The sequence below is a fragment of the Echeneis naucrates genome, chromosome 2 (genome assembly GCF_900963305.1).
Source record: "Echeneis naucrates chromosome 2, fEcheNa1.1, whole genome shotgun sequence".
Lineage (NCBI taxonomy): Eukaryota > Metazoa > Chordata > Actinopteri > Carangiformes > Echeneidae > Echeneis > Echeneis naucrates.
The window spans coordinates 6,042,938-6,058,087 of NC_042512.1; the positions used below are offsets into that span (position 1 = coordinate 6,042,938).

The following is a 15,150-nucleotide window of genomic DNA, read 5'->3' on the forward strand; positions in this document are numbered from 1 at the left end:
AGCCTGTTTAACTGTGTGTTACTAACAGCCATCACTTTTGTGAATTTCTGACTTTTCAGTCGGTTGTGTTCCACCATATGGAACACAACCTTGCTTTTCACAATTTCAATATTCATTCCCAAGTGGGGGAGTCTTTGAGCTGTTGCCACCAAATAAAGAATAAGTTGACCCAGTGTTTATTTAACTATAACTCTCTCAGTGCCACATCATGCAGGGGTGCCTTTCATACTGACAGCAAACAAAAGGGTAAGATAAGATGGTAAGATGAATATTATGAGGGAAATAACACAATAAAGAAAGGACCATCTGCTGTGGAAAAATATTCATCCTGAACCAAAGAAAAATATCCATGTAACAGAAGAAGAAGAAGAAGAAGAAACCAAGTCAATCATTGTTAACATTTTCTCTGTCCAGTTTTAGTCTTATTTTATTAGATAATTTGTAATATTCATTGCATTGTTCATTCATAATATCTGCTTGCCTTCACAAATACACGGCTGTCTGATATCTTCAACTTGTCGCTTCCCAACATTATGTTTTATGTGCTGGCCGTCATCTCTCCTGTCTGAGATTCACGCATGCAGATAATGCTCAACTAAAAAGGTGAAAGGTGTCTGTATTAATGTTTTGTTTTTGTTTTCTTTTTGGTTGGGCCTCCTGTTAAACTGTGGAAGCCAGAGAAATGTGTTAATAACTGGGTTCTCACAAGAATATCAGCTGATCACACAGCCTGTCAAAAAAGGAGATGGAAGAAAAAAAAAAAAAAAGTAGTGAGTACCAGTCAATATGGGATCAATTTTGACCACATGACAATGTATGAGCATAGCCACATTATTATTTGGTTGTCGTTATTGCTGTTTTATATTACAGAGGTTGTGATTTTTGTTCATAATTCAAGCCATTTTGGAGTGTTTAAACTATGATTAATTTTGGACTTACCATTTTTATTTTTGAATTGAAATTGTGAAAAGCAAGGTTGTGTTCCATATTGTGGTGTTCAATGAAATTATACTTTATATTCTTAAACACAAAAGATATCTCTAAATAAACTAATCCTCCATTGTCTAATGACTCACCATCAGTGTTTGCTCAATAGAATATTTTATGCTGGAGAAATACCAAGCCAACACTGAACATAAAAAATAAAATAAAATAAAATAAACTAAAATAAAAAGAGTGGTATCAGCTAGCTAATAGTTAGCTGGAGTGCATTTAGCTTCAGTGTATATATCATCCAGATTAATATTTACTGTTGACACCTGTTAGAACCATTAAGTCTGCCAGTAAGATGGTAAATAAACGGCTAGGTAGCTGCTGCCCAAGTATGTATTGTTATTTTCCTATAGATTTCAATACAATCAGCCATTGGTTCAGCTTTCAGACTTTACAGCACAGTCTGATCTCAGTAATCATGGTCATTAGACATTTATACATTTGTCGGATTTGATTCTCTCCAACATCACAGGACACATTAGTTCTTATGTCTCATTAACATGGAAGAAATAATTACCAAAGCAAATCATCTTTATCTACAACAGCATCTCTACATTTGGTATTTATTGATTTATAAATAACAAATGTGTTACATTTATTACATAAGTTGTATTTGTTTTCAAATCCAGCACAACTGTATTGACAGAAAGTGGATTATCTTTTAAATTAAATACTACATTTGTGGTGTTATACAAATCCTGATAGTGTTTCTGAGAAATCACACACAGTTTCCGTGAAGACAAGTCTGTGTTATTGTCAGTGATAATTAATGTTGATCTTTTAAAAAGAACAAAGACAACGCCTCAGTCAATATCTGAGCTGTCAGACCAGTTCTTTCATTAAACTCTGTCAAAAGTTGGCACACCCTGTGGTGGTAAACTATGAGGACAAAGGCACCAAAAAAAAAAAAAAACTCTTAAAAAGCTATTAATTGGCAAAAAAATACAGCGTATCTATCTCTATTGTTCTTTAACTTGACAAGAAACTATTCACATTATTTTTACAAATCTGAAAGCAGCCAATCAGCATCCAGAAAAGTTCTCCTGTCCAGTCAAACAGTGAAACAACACAATGTGATCACAGTGATCCTGTTCACACATTTACAGATTCTCACCTGCTGAACTCACTTCAGGGAGACTTTCTGACACTTTCCAGCTTCATGTGAAGAGAAGAAGCTGCTTGTTCTCCCTCATCAGTCCTGGTGTCTGTTTGAGCTGAGGAAAAGTCACATCCTCATAACTTCAGAGTTCAAAGTATGAAACATTAAAACCGCTCCAACCTGTTTTTGGTTTGTTGTTGTACTGCTGCTGTTTGTCAGCGAGGTGGAGATGGAGAAACAGAGCCGGTAAAACCGAGTCTTTATCTGCAGTTAGAGTCCAACAGAAAGAGGAAACACAGACTGAGCTCGACTTTCTGAAAAACTAACAAAGTAACAACAGAGAGAGAAAACAAAAAAAACAGGGAACCAAGAGAGAGGCTGACTGAGAGACACCGGAGAACCTGAACGGAGGCAGAGAAAAGACACGACGATAATAATAAAATTAATAATATTATGAAAAAAAAAACCCAATGAAGGTGACCGTGAGCAGCTGGAACAATAAGAAGAAGCAGGACACTCCGGCACTGAAGAAAAGCCCGAGGAGGGAATCTATGTGGGCTGATTGGCGGGAAATGCAGGACAGGTGTGCCTCATTAGGAGAGAGGACACGCCCACTGGGACAGAACACAGGGGGGAGGGGCCGGGGGACACGTGACTTTAGCAACAAGGAAGCAGCTGACATACACAACCTTTATCATTCAGCCTGTTTCAGTCCACAGCTGTACTCTGCTGTTTTTGTTGGTTTACCTCTTCCACAAAACTTCAGGCTGCTCCAAGGGGAGCCATGAAGACTGTGCAGAGAGACTGCTGTGTCCTTTTAATGGGACTTCAGTAGAGGAAGTTAGATGATCCAGTCAGACGCAAATGTATCAAACACAAATCACACGAGTACAAGCTCGTAGCTCATTTGTAAAAAAAAAAAAAAATTGCCTTTTAAACATTCAGTACATTCATACAGTGCCCCCATTCACAGTGATCAGTATGGATATGCAGTATGTTTGCTGTCAGTGGAGGAAACTCTCAGACAGGACTAATAGTCATGTTTGGGATGTTCCTGGATTTGAGTTGAATGAGTGTAAATTCTCTCTGATTTTAACACACGTTCACACATCCACCTCTATTCAGACATGGAGTTTACATATTGTTTGGAATTCTAATGTGAATGTCACAGACAGCATTTTTTGTCAACACTTGTTCTTATTATTAATGTTAAAACCCAGAAAGCAGCATATTTAATTGATTGTTGTACCAACCTGAAGGTGATCAGGGTTTATAGCTCATAACCTGATCACAGATCAATAATCAGCCATTGGAAGACGCTCTGAAACTTTCTTCTGCAGTCAGAACTCATCCACCTTCAGACTGGACATCTTCTGACTGTAGAACTGGAGCTTTTTATACATCTCACTGCAGCACAATAAAGTCCTCTGTGAGTATTGTGTCCAACAGTGTACATGACATCTGAGCAGCAATATTTCCACCTGCTGGAGATTTATTGTTACTACAGCTGTAAAATAAATCTATCAGAACATGAACTCAGTCTGTAGAATCCAGAAGATTAATGACACACTTTGTCCTGCTGTTATGGAATCAAATCCTACTTTAGGTTTTCTATATATTAAACTTATGAGCACTGTTGGGGATCAAACAGAAAAGGACAAACGTATTAAAGAAGATTTTTCTTTTCTTTTAATTATATATAACCCACAGATCCAGAAGAGACTGCATGCACACCTAGCTGTGAGCAGAGTGGCGCAGCGGAAGCGTGCTGGGCCCATAACCCAGAGGTCGATGGATCGAAACCATCCTCTGCTACTCTAACACACTGGATGTCTCATCATGAGATACAAGTTTAACTTCATCAGCATTGATTATCAGAAAAACATGCAGAATGTCACTTTCTCCATTAATATGTAAATTGTTCACTGTGCTGCTTGTGACTCAGTGATACTGTTGAATGCTTTTCGTGCCGCCGTTCTTTAAGTGTGTCTTTCCGCCCGGAAAGTAACACAATCCAATTGTGAACTGGAATTGCTTGCATTTTTGTCAACTTTTTTTTTTTTACAATTACAGTTTTTCACAATTCACAATTTCAAATATAAAATGCACTTTAATTATTTTATTTGCTTCAAAAATGTCAAAAGTATAAGCGTCAATGTGAATCATCTTGTTTTTACATGATTACACATTTTCAACGACTGCACATAAACCAGTTAGTGTTCGGAACCAGCCCTCTCTGTGTTGTTCTCTTGAGACTTTTGTCTGTCATAACAATAGAGAATCGTTGTGTTTTGATAAGCTGTTAACTCGCAGAGTACGGCTGCATTACTCTCGTCCAGACAGGGACCAACATTTACGCCAGATTTTCTCCGAAACCGCAAAACTTCATTTGAAACTTCAGGATGTGTTAGAAAACAAAATCACCTATTATATCATTACAGATATGACACAGGAAATGATCATCACAATGTTTAAATCTAAAGGTTCACAGCTCAGACAAATTTACTTTTTGGTCTCAAAAACAATTTTCCGGCAACAACTTCGTGGAAGTGTGACGTCATTTGATGCGTCTACATTTATCCGATTAGGAGTGTTATATTTGTCCCATGTTACTTTGGTATCGGCTCTCCCCGAAGTATTACTGCCATGTTTGAGATGAAATAAGTTCACTGACGCTTTAAAATGATCGCGGTACTGATGCTAATCCCGTTAGCCGGTCTATGGCGTTTTCCATTGTATGTTAGCATTAAACGGACATAACGGATTTTATGTTAAGATAAAATGATGGCAGTAATTCTGGTTAAAATTACTTTGAATGCTATTTTAAATATGTGTGTGGTCAGTCATTTGTGTTTTATACTGTTAATGACGAAGATACTCTTTCATTGCATTATTCTCACTTTTGGTCGAAAAAAGCCGAGTCCAGTCGAGGAGAGCCGAATCTTCAGAGAATCCGTGCAGACAGGGGGGTTATTTTGATGGACACACCATGAGGCCAATCACATGAGAGGACAAACTGATGTTTTCACAATAATATTCAGCTGGTACATTGACATAGATATGAAGTTTTACAGGTGACCAAGAAGAGACATTTTCTTTGCTCTACAACGTAACTTTGTGAAAATAACATGTCTGTGGTTGTTCTCTGATCCCTCCTTCGTTTCTTCATGTCTTCTTTTTGTGTCTCTCTCTCGGAGTGATGTTGTTACTGAAGCCGACTTTGACCCCTCACTGAGCGGGTCGGTGCGGAGAAACACTCTGTTACCTCCGACAGCTGAGCGGTATCGCTTCTCGGCCTTTTGGCTAAGATCAAGTGTAGTATCTGTTCTTATCAGTTTAATATCTGATACGTCCCCTACCCGGGGACCATATATTAAATAGATTTTTGGAACAGGGAGATGGAATAAGGGCTTGCTCCGTCCACTCCACGCATCGACCTGGTGTTGCAGTATCTCCAGGAACGGTGCACTCCCTCTGTGTGTTCAATACAAGTCCTGTTCAGCTCAACATCACCTTAAACACATGATGTTGTCTTCATGTGTGTAACGCTGAGTGTACAGAGTGTTCATGTTCAGTTTATGGTTTTACAATCAGTGATGCATTCATGTAGAAACATCAGTTTAATGTTGCTGATTTCATCAGGTTATATTCTGCTGACCAGACTGAATCAATAAAGTTTTGTTTCAACACGTCATCGTTGAAATGTTGGTTGTATTTTGCATTTGTCAGCTGAATCCACAGAGTGACTGAAATGATGAAGTAAATCCAGGAAAGGAAAAACATTTGGCTCTGAATCTCAATGTAGATTTGAACAAAGAGCTCCAGCTGAAGAAAACAATGCTGTCTGTTTCCAGATGATGAAGAACTCAGTTCTCAGTTGATGCTCAGTTATCTCCATCTAGTGGACAGATGGTAGAAGTTGATTCCTGAAAAGAGGAAGTGACTTTTCCTCAGATCAAACTGTTGAAGGAGAACGAGCAGCTTCTTCCTCACTGACTCACTCAACTTCTGTCTCCTGGGTTTGGATTTAGGTCTGGGTCTGGGTCTGGGTCTAAGACCAGGTGGGCCTGCTCAGAGTCTCTGTGTTGGATGTGAGCTGCTGAAATCTCTGAACACCATGAGTAACTGCAGTGAAAATACAAATATGCACTGAAAACGTGCATAGCAGCTTCTGTCAGAAGTTGTTAGTTGTGTTGTGTTAGTTGTAACCAATGAACCATGACACAATTGAACATCATCTGTTTTGCTTCATCTGCTTTTTAGTGTCCAGGACACAGAGGAAGAGGATGTCTCCACATGCACATTTGTTCTTGATGTTTTCACTCACTGTTTAATAAAAAAAATGACTGTGGTCATGGATTTGATCGCTCTAACCAGCTGACGTTGAGGATAATTCTGACTGGATAGATAATTTTAAGTGGAATAGCAGGCTGCAACTTAGACAGACTAAAGCAACCACCGACGAGAATGGGATTCGAACCCACGCGTGCAGAGCACAATGGATTAGCAGTCCATCGCCTGGAATTAAGTGGAATTAAAGGTGAGAGGCTCCAACTCACCACCTTCAGATTATGAGACTGACACGCTGCCTGCTGCACCAATGAGGCCTGGAACCCAGAGAAGGTAAAAGAGTGAGATGGAGGAGAGCTGTCAGTGTTTCAGTATAAACATACATCATACAGCCCTGACCACTGTTGTATCCAGGCAGAGCTGACTGCTGCTTTTTTGACCTACATTTCCAATATTCTCCCTCCTCTTTCAACCACACCATGAAATATTGTGAGTTTGGATGCGTCACGCTGACTGGTTGTGTGTCCAAAAGGCTGTCAAACACATCTTTCTTCCATTTTCTCCTCCAAACATTTGTACACAGTTTTGAGATTTCCCATAATGTCATATGTGTGTCATTTTTGCAGTGAAGTATTTAATTAAATGTAAAACTGTTATAAACGGAGTGTTGCAATGATGCTGTGTCTTCGAATCCCATATGGTCTAGCGGTCAGGATTCCTGGTTTTCACCCAGGCGGCCTGGGTTCGACTCCCGGTATGGGAATTTGCTTTACAACAACGGACCAATGAACGTCTAGATGATGTTCAGTTGTTGAAATTTCTTTATTTGGACGATATGCTTTGATCATAATCATGGACCAGCAAAGATGGTGACAGATAGAACATCATGTTATGTCAGCACCACAAAAGTAGTACAAAGAAGTACAAAGATGTACAGAGGATCTGAAAATATTGCAAAGTGGCTGACCATCATGACTCCTACCAAAGTTTGTCTCCTGTGAAAAGCAGTCAACCACCAATATCCCTTCTCCTCAGCACAGCATGAGCCACAAAACTACCATTGCTCTTGCTTCAGTTGCCAAGATACTGCAACTAACAACCAGACAGCAAACCTCACACAGCTCCATAGAGTAACAGTTAGCACCCTTATTGACTGAAAGGCAACAGATGAGCTCGTCTGGGATTTGAACCCTGGACCTCTCGCACCCTAAGCGAGAATCATACCCCTAGAACAACGAGCCATGTGGGCTGTGGAGTTCATGACAAAAAAGTGGGAGGAGTCTTTCATCCCTTTGATGTCATTAGAACCTTTGTGACATCACAGAATCAGCATCTCCTTTGATGGTTACTGATGGAACGTTTGTGGCATTTTTATTTTTTTTTTTTCATTATTTACACACAGCACAGTTAATGTGACAGTTTATTATATGCTAAAGAAACTTTGGTAAGAGTCATGATGGTCAGCCACATATGTTGGGGGTATACAGGTCCGTAGCGTAGGAGATCTATCGTGCTCATTGGATCGGTTCACAGCTTAGTGTGAAGCAGCAGGGACGAGGATCAACCTCGTCAAGGAGGCCAAGTATCTCAGGTCTTGTTCACAAGTGATGGAACTCTGTTGCTTTGGTTGAAGACAGATGGATGGATGCAGACAAGGTAAGTTCCATTACTGTGAATAATGTAGAGAAAAGACTAACCTTCCTCTGGCAAAAGCTAAACTGCAATGGCCGGGAATCGAATCTGGGTCAACTGCTTGGAAGGCAGCTATGCTTACCACTATACCACCATTGCAGGTGAAGGTGCAAAATCACAGTCCTTTTTTAATGAAATTGGTTATGGGAACTCATGTGGCTGGATTTATGACCGAACATGAGCACCGTAGACAACGGCTTTTATTTTGAAATGATTTTTTGCAAATTATTATTATTATTTTTTTTTGGAGGATGTTTTGTGTTTCTAGCAGCCCGGCTAGCTCAGTTGGTAGAGCATGAGACTCTTAATCTCAGGGTCGTGGGTTCGAGCCCCACGTTGGGCGATAATCAGTTTTGTTTTGTTTTTTTTTAGACCCAAAGTTACATTTCCAATATTCTGCCTCGTCTTTCAACCACAACCACATGAAATATTGTGAGGTTGAATGCTGCACGCTGACTGGTTGTGTGTCCAAATGGCTTCAAAGACATCTTTCTGCCATTCACTCCTCCAAACCTTTGGACACAGCTTTGAGCTTTCTCACAGGTGTCATTATTTCAGTGAAGATGTATGTATGGATGTATTCCCCCTGAATCCTGCGATTCACAGCTTCCACCAAATGGAGCCAAATAAGACACAAAACTTATTTTGATGTGAGTCTGAAGAGCTGCTGCCTTTGATACATCACTTGATGATGTCACAGTACTCACAGAATGAAACTCCTCCTTTGAAGCTGCTTCAAAGAATTTCCAAAATCAAATGTGATTCAGATGTAAACACAAAGGCTGCCCCACTGTCACCATTCAGAACAGCTGAGAAGCTTATTGGTCATTCATTGATTGATTATTAATGATCAGCTCAGAACCAAACAGTGTATCTGAAGCACAGGAAAGAGTTCTGCTCTCCAACACTGTGATCCCTCAATTACAGCTCCACAGTGTGAATTTTCCTAAATATCTGCCTTTAAGGCCATCGTGAATGATTTCTAAATATCTTTGAAACCTGTTGATGGTGAACTCAGAGGGGGCAAAGCTTAGCTTGCATGCCAGCATACATACAGGGGAGTTAGCTCAAATGGTAGAGCGCTAGCTTAGCATGTGAGAGGTAGTGGGATCGATGCCCACATTCTCCACAAGACTTTAGCTTACCTGAGCACTGACTTGGCTGTTGAATTCACTAAGTGCTACTTGTTGAGGAAGTGCTGACTGACAAAGGCAACAGCAGGTTTGGTGGGAGCCATAACTGCCACCACAAAGTGAAAGTCGCAATTAATTACGCAACCTCAACGTTTACTTGAGTTTTGAATTTAATAGTGTTATTTCTTGGTGTTGTGTTTACTACCAAACACAACAAGTCACGGAATTGATGTCTTCTTAGACGTTAGATGACTTCAATTACAGAATCTATTGATTCACTCCAATCAGAGACACTGATTAATTCTTTGTCTTTCGTTCTGGTATTTCTATGCATATATTGTAAATACATATATATATATATATATATATTATAATATAATGTATATTATTATAATATATATTAAATAATGGCAGAGAGAGAGATGACCTGGCAGTGGTGGGATTTGAACCCACGCCAAGAGACTGGAGCCTGAATACAGCACACCTGTGTCACCTGTGAGAAAGCTCAAAGCTGTGTCCAAAGGTTTGAAGGAGTGAATGGCAAAAAGATGTCTTTGAAGCCATTTGGACACACAAGCAGTCAGCGTGCAGCATTCAACCTCACAATATTTCATGGTGTGGTTGAAAGAGGAGGCAGAATATTGGAAATGTAGGTCAAAACAAGCAGGTCATAAAAAGTCATTTGGCAAGAGTTATGGGGTACTTCGGGTGAGGTCAACTCTGACTGAGAGCGAAGCTCTGCTGGGGTTTGAATGCAGAATGTCCTGTTTACAAGACAGACACTTTAAGCAGCTCAGCATCAGTACTGCCAGTTTGTGTCTGTATCGTAGAGGAAGAAAACACAAAGGTCTGTCACAAAGGTTCTAATGACATCAAAGAGATCAAAGACTCCTCCCACTTTTTCTCATGACCTCCACAGTAGAGTGCACTCTGTTAATGAAGCTCCAAAGACAATCATGGTCCTGCCAGATACCTTTGCAGACAGAAGAAAGAACCAAACTGGGCCAGGAGCCAAATGTTTGTTGGATCAGGCATCCTGAAATGTCTCTCTAATAACTCCACGAGACTGTGTGACATCACTGGAGATCAAAGGCATTTCCTGCCTTTCATTGATGCCCCACGCGACACAGATGGATACGTCACACTCTCACGTTCAAACCCACGCGTGCAGAGATCAATGGATTAGCAGTGCATCGCCTTAACCACTCGGCCACCTCGTCATGAACCCAAAGGTACATGTGATGACAAAAAAACAGCCATTGGGAAGAAGCTGCAGCACCTGAACAGGGACTTGAACCCAGGATCCTCAGATTAAAAGTCTGATGCTGTGTGGTGCATGTTATTCACATGTTATATAGGTGAAGGTTATGCTCAATCCCTCTCACACTAAATCAGATGACAGAGGTTCCACTGAGAGCTGAACTCAGATCAGTGGATTCAAAGTACACAGTGCTAACCATTACACCATTTTAAGTCCTTAAAATATCATATCATATGCAATTACTGTGTGGCATCTTTTTACAAATGGGATTTTTTTCACAGATAGAAATTATTTCATTCAGTTCAAATTTGGGTGTCCCCTGCCAAACCTACATGTTTTCATACGCAAGCACGAACTCTGGTTGACTGTGATGTTTCTCATTTCAGCCCACCTGGTGTTGGTATCGTCTTTCACTGGCTTCTATAACTTTTGTTCACAGGGAGACAAACAAATGCCCGAATTAGCTGATTAGTTTTCATTGACAAGAAACAAACTGGCAGTGGTGGGGTTCAAAGCCACGCCTCCGAAGAGACTGGAGCCTTAATCCAGCGCCTTGGACCGCTCGGCCACACTACCCTGTTAACAGAAGCTAAAGAAGCCATTTTCCTGTTGCAGCCTGCTATAAGATAAAAATTAAGATAAAAATATATATAATCTTGCTGTGCATGTGCAAATGAAGAGTCATGATGGTCAGCCACATATGTTGGGGGTATTTTCAGATCCAAAATACATCCCTGTACATCAGAGTGGTGCTGCTACGGAGTGTTGCATCAGTGGCCACCATCACTTCAAATAACCCAAATGGGAAAGATCCTTATTGACAGCATTGTTGCGCTTTGCTACATCTGAACTAAAGATACAAATAAAATAATCTAAATTGGCTTTTATTTTGAAATGTTTGTGTGGTGCGACTGCTCTTGTTCTTTCTGCAGCTCAAAGCGTCAAGGAGTTGAAACGCAGCATAATGATAAAAATAAACAGTCTGTACTTTTTGGGAATTTTTGGGATCATTTTTTGCAGCTTTAGCAGCCCGGCTAGCTCAGTCGGTAGAGCATGAGACTCTTAATCACAGGGTCGTGGGTTCGAGCCCCACGTTGGGTGATAAGTAGTTTCTTTTTTTTAGACCCAAACTTACCCAGCAGAACACTGCCTGGTTATGAGCAGGTTAAAAAGTGGTGAGACTTCCACCTGCAGTCTATCCAATGACCAGCAGGGGGCTCCACTGGTTGACAAAAACAGTCAGGATGGCTGGATGTTCAGGTCGCAGTCTCCTCTGGAGGCGTGGGTTTGAAAGGGTCATCTCTGCAGTTGTTCTCTGAAACCATCTGTATCTGTATCGTAGAAGAAGTAAAAACAAATGTGAAAGTAACACTCGGTAACATTTATGTTTGTATGTTGTTGTTGCAACATGGAAAGACTAACACAACCACCGACGAGGATGGGATTTGAACCCACGCGTATAGAGCACAACGGATTAGCAGTCCATCGCCTTAATCACTCGGCCTCCTCGTCTTTTAAGTTTGGGCAGTCAAAGGTTGACCTAAATACATTTGTCCCCAAATACTGAGCTATTTCAGCTGGATGTTCCCCTTAATGCTGGATGTTCTGTTCACCGTGAAGGCTTCAAATTCACATCTCTCAACAACATTGAAATGAACCTGTTTAAGTCAGGCGGTGAGAGCACCGAATCCTAGCCACTAGACCACCAGGGAAAGATGCTGCCTCGATGCGGCCTCGTATAGTTCCATCATCATCTCCACGGTGTTGGAAGTTACTGAAATTACTGCTCCATATTATCCTGCTTAGTCACTCAACCAAATTACTGACTAAACTCCTGCAGAAGAAGATACCCTTTCTGTCACTGACCATTTTGAAATCTTGAATTCAGAAATCCATCCCTAAGACTTCCCTCTCCTTTGTACAGCACACATTTACTTTGAGATGTTGCCAGTGTTGTGTTGCCTTTGTGCAAAATTACTGTAATAGGACAAATTTTCATTGTGTGCTGAAGATCCCTCACCCTAAGTATCCACTGAGTGGAGTTCCTGCTCATCACTTCCTGTATTACAGCTTTTGCTTGCAGTTTCTGGACAAAGCAAAGTGGTTGTTGCGCAGATGGAAATTTGGCAATTGACCACTTTTCATAGGAGACAAACTTTGGGAGGAGTCATGATGGGAGTTGAACCCAGGACCGCTCACACCCGAAGCAAGAATCAGACCCCTAGACCAACGAGCCTTTTACAACAGGATAATTTAAAATGTTTTACACCGCAGTCCGATGTTTTCTGAGGGGGACAACTTTTCAGTCATCAAAAATCTTGACCGGTGCATCTACTGGCACCGGATGTGCAATCAAAAGTAAAAACTAAACTATTCTGTCCAGCTACAGCTGCGTCAGGTTAAAAACCCGCTCTGATTTGAAATTCTCACCTTCGATGGAAGTTAAGTCCATAAAAATGGTTGTATTGGTGTCCACACACTCACTGATGGTCTAGTGGCTCGGATTCGGCACTCTCACTGCCGCGGCCCGGATTCGATTCCTGGTCAGGGAAAGCCTTTTTATTGAAAAATCCAGGTGATTGACCCCATAACATAAAAATGTTATCCCACACCACACATGTCCCATATGGTCTAGTGGTCAGGATTCCTGGTTTTCACCCAGGTGGCCTGGGCTCAACTTCTGGGAATTTACTTCACAACAATGGACCTACCGCAAGCATGTCCTGTTACTTTGATGAACGTCTACCACTGATCTACATCCTCTTTGGACCTTTACCTAACCACAGAGGCTCTGAGCTACTGCAGAACGGGAAAAGAGAAATCATCTCATGAAGCCTTCTCTCTGTTCTGCACAAATGGGCCTTGAACATGAAAGACTCATGGTTTCATTATTTCATAGATCAGTGTCACCTATCACTGCTGTGGAGTCTATAATGTGAACCACTAAAGGGAAGAAGCTGCATCACCTGAACAGGGACTTGAATCCTGGACCCTCAGATTAAAAGTCTGATGCTCTACCGACTGAGCTACTCAGGCTTCTGACAGGTGGATAATTCAGATGAAATTAAATTAATTATTTCAGCTTGACTCAAACAAACGGCCCTGTCCCAGCCAGGGGTTGATCCTAAAATTAATTTTATTTTACATTTTCTTGTTGAAGATAAAGCAGAGAGGAGGCTTCATCAGACAATTTGCATGCATTCATACATGAAGAGTGGACAAAACGAGGTTGTTTCCATTTTCGAAGGACAGAGTGGCAATATTTTCACAGCACTCTCAGTGTTATATTGGTAAGATTCAGGTTCCACCGAGACTTGAACTCGGATCACTGGATTCAGAGTCCAGAGTGCTAACCATTACACCATGGAACCCTGCAGGAGTAGCCAAAAAATTGATACCTTCTTGTTGTGAGGAAGCACAGCTTCCAACTCTTTTTCCCACCTTGGCGTTATTAGCACCACGCTCTAACCAACTGAGCTAACCGGCCTATATGAACTTCATTTTGGGCTTTTTATAAAACTTCACAGAACAACCAGCTGTATGTCAGTTTTGAAATTCAAATAATTGTCATAAATAAATCGAACTTCGTAAATCAAGTTTGATAAAGATTAATTGACCATTAATTGTTGTAAAGCTGTAACACGGGAAGTTCCGGAGCTCTGACTGTTGCCAAAAGTGCAGGTGACCTGTGGCTTAGCTGGTCAAAGCACCTGTCTTGTAAGAGTCATGATGGTCAGCTACTCATGTTGGAATATTTTAAGATCCTCTGTACCTTTCTGCGCATCAGAGTGGTGCTGTGGCTTAGTTGGTCAAAGCACCTGTCTAGTAAACAGGAGATCCTGGGTTCAAATCCCAGCAGCACCTGTTTTAAGGTTGTTGAGATAAACTCATGCAACTTCTTCTGCAGGAGTTCCATTAAAACTCTCTGACCAATCAGGTAACTGCAGAGTCTTCATGTCTCCCTTCGGAACATCCTGACGTTTTGTGGAAGAGATGGCTGTGGGAGGCCGGTTAGCTCAGCTGGTTAGAGAGTGGTGCTAATAACGCCAAGGTCATGGGTTCAATCCCCATACTGGCCACAAGCAGAATCTCAGAACTTGATGTTGTTATACTTCAATGCATTCTGAAGTCTTTTTCCAACCATTGGAACTGCCCCCTGGTGGTCATTAGAAGTGCAGCTTAACTTATCAGATACAACAATAACACAAAGTTACAATGATCAGAGCAAAGACTGCAGATTGATCATTTTCTTTGTAACAGTTTAGTGATTAGTTTCCAGCTGGCATTGTGCACCATGCAGGGGATGTAGCTCAGTGGTAGAGTGCATGCTTTGCATGTATGAGGCCCCGCGTTCAATCCCCGGCATCTTCTTTTCATCGTTCGTCACCGACTTTTATTTTGAGAGCAGGGAGAAGGATATCCAATCATCTCATCTGCCACACCATACAGGGAATGTAGCTCAGTGCTAGAATGTGTGCTTTCCATGTATGAGTCCTTTGGTGCAATCCCCAGCATTGCTAAACAAGCACAGGAAGTACTTATTTGTACTAATATGACATGGGTGTCATTCCCATTCTGAAGTGTCCAAGGTGCTGGATTAAGGCTAAACATGAGCACACACTGAATGTTCCTTTACATTATGAGACATGACTTCAGCTGGAAAATGTCAGGAGTTTTTCAAG

At 41.0% G+C, this 15,150-nt stretch overlaps 11 non-coding genes across 11 annotated transcripts; 8 read left to right on the forward strand and 3 right to left on the reverse strand.

Annotated features, from left to right (window-relative positions):
- The first annotated feature begins 3,835 nt into the window (after positions 1-3,835).
- Positions 3,836-3,907, forward strand: trnam-cau (transfer RNA methionine (anticodon CAU)). The gene has a single exon. It is a non-coding gene; the product is annotated as a tRNA-Met (tRNA).
- Positions 3,908-5,375: 1,468 nt separating this feature from the next.
- On the forward strand, positions 5,376-5,566 carry LOC115057975 (U2 spliceosomal RNA). The gene has a single exon (XR_003841997.1). It is a non-coding gene; the product is annotated as a U2 spliceosomal RNA (small nuclear RNA).
- Positions 5,567-7,073: 1,507 nt separating this feature from the next.
- On the forward strand, positions 7,074-7,145 carry trnae-uuc (transfer RNA glutamic acid (anticodon UUC)). The gene has a single exon. It is a non-coding gene; the product is annotated as a tRNA-Glu (tRNA).
- Positions 7,146-7,551: 406 nt separating this feature from the next.
- On the reverse strand, positions 7,552-7,623 carry trnap-agg (transfer RNA proline (anticodon AGG)). The gene has a single exon. It is a non-coding gene; the product is annotated as a tRNA-Pro (tRNA).
- A 721-nt stretch (positions 7,624-8,344) lies between these two features.
- trnak-cuu (transfer RNA lysine (anticodon CUU)) lies at positions 8,345-8,417 on the forward strand. The gene has a single exon. It is a non-coding gene; the product is annotated as a tRNA-Lys (tRNA).
- Positions 8,418-11,496: 3,079 nt separating this feature from the next.
- trnak-cuu (transfer RNA lysine (anticodon CUU)) lies at positions 11,497-11,569 on the forward strand. Its single transcript has one exon. It is a non-coding gene; the product is annotated as a tRNA-Lys (tRNA).
- A 1,862-nt stretch (positions 11,570-13,431) lies between these two features.
- Positions 13,432-13,504, reverse strand: trnak-uuu (transfer RNA lysine (anticodon UUU)). Its single transcript has one exon. It is a non-coding gene; the product is annotated as a tRNA-Lys (tRNA).
- A 263-nt stretch (positions 13,505-13,767) lies between these two features.
- Positions 13,768-13,839, reverse strand: trnaq-cug (transfer RNA glutamine (anticodon CUG)). The gene has a single exon. It is a non-coding gene; the product is annotated as a tRNA-Gln (tRNA).
- A 419-nt stretch (positions 13,840-14,258) lies between these two features.
- Positions 14,259-14,332, forward strand: trnat-agu (transfer RNA threonine (anticodon AGU)). The gene has a single exon. It is a non-coding gene; the product is annotated as a tRNA-Thr (tRNA).
- A 141-nt stretch (positions 14,333-14,473) lies between these two features.
- On the forward strand, positions 14,474-14,547 carry trnai-aau (transfer RNA isoleucine (anticodon AAU)). The gene has a single exon. It is a non-coding gene; the product is annotated as a tRNA-Ile (tRNA).
- Positions 14,548-14,767: 220 nt separating this feature from the next.
- trnaa-ugc (transfer RNA alanine (anticodon UGC)) lies at positions 14,768-14,839 on the forward strand. The gene has a single exon. It is a non-coding gene; the product is annotated as a tRNA-Ala (tRNA).
- Positions 14,840-15,150: the final 311 nt, after the last annotated feature.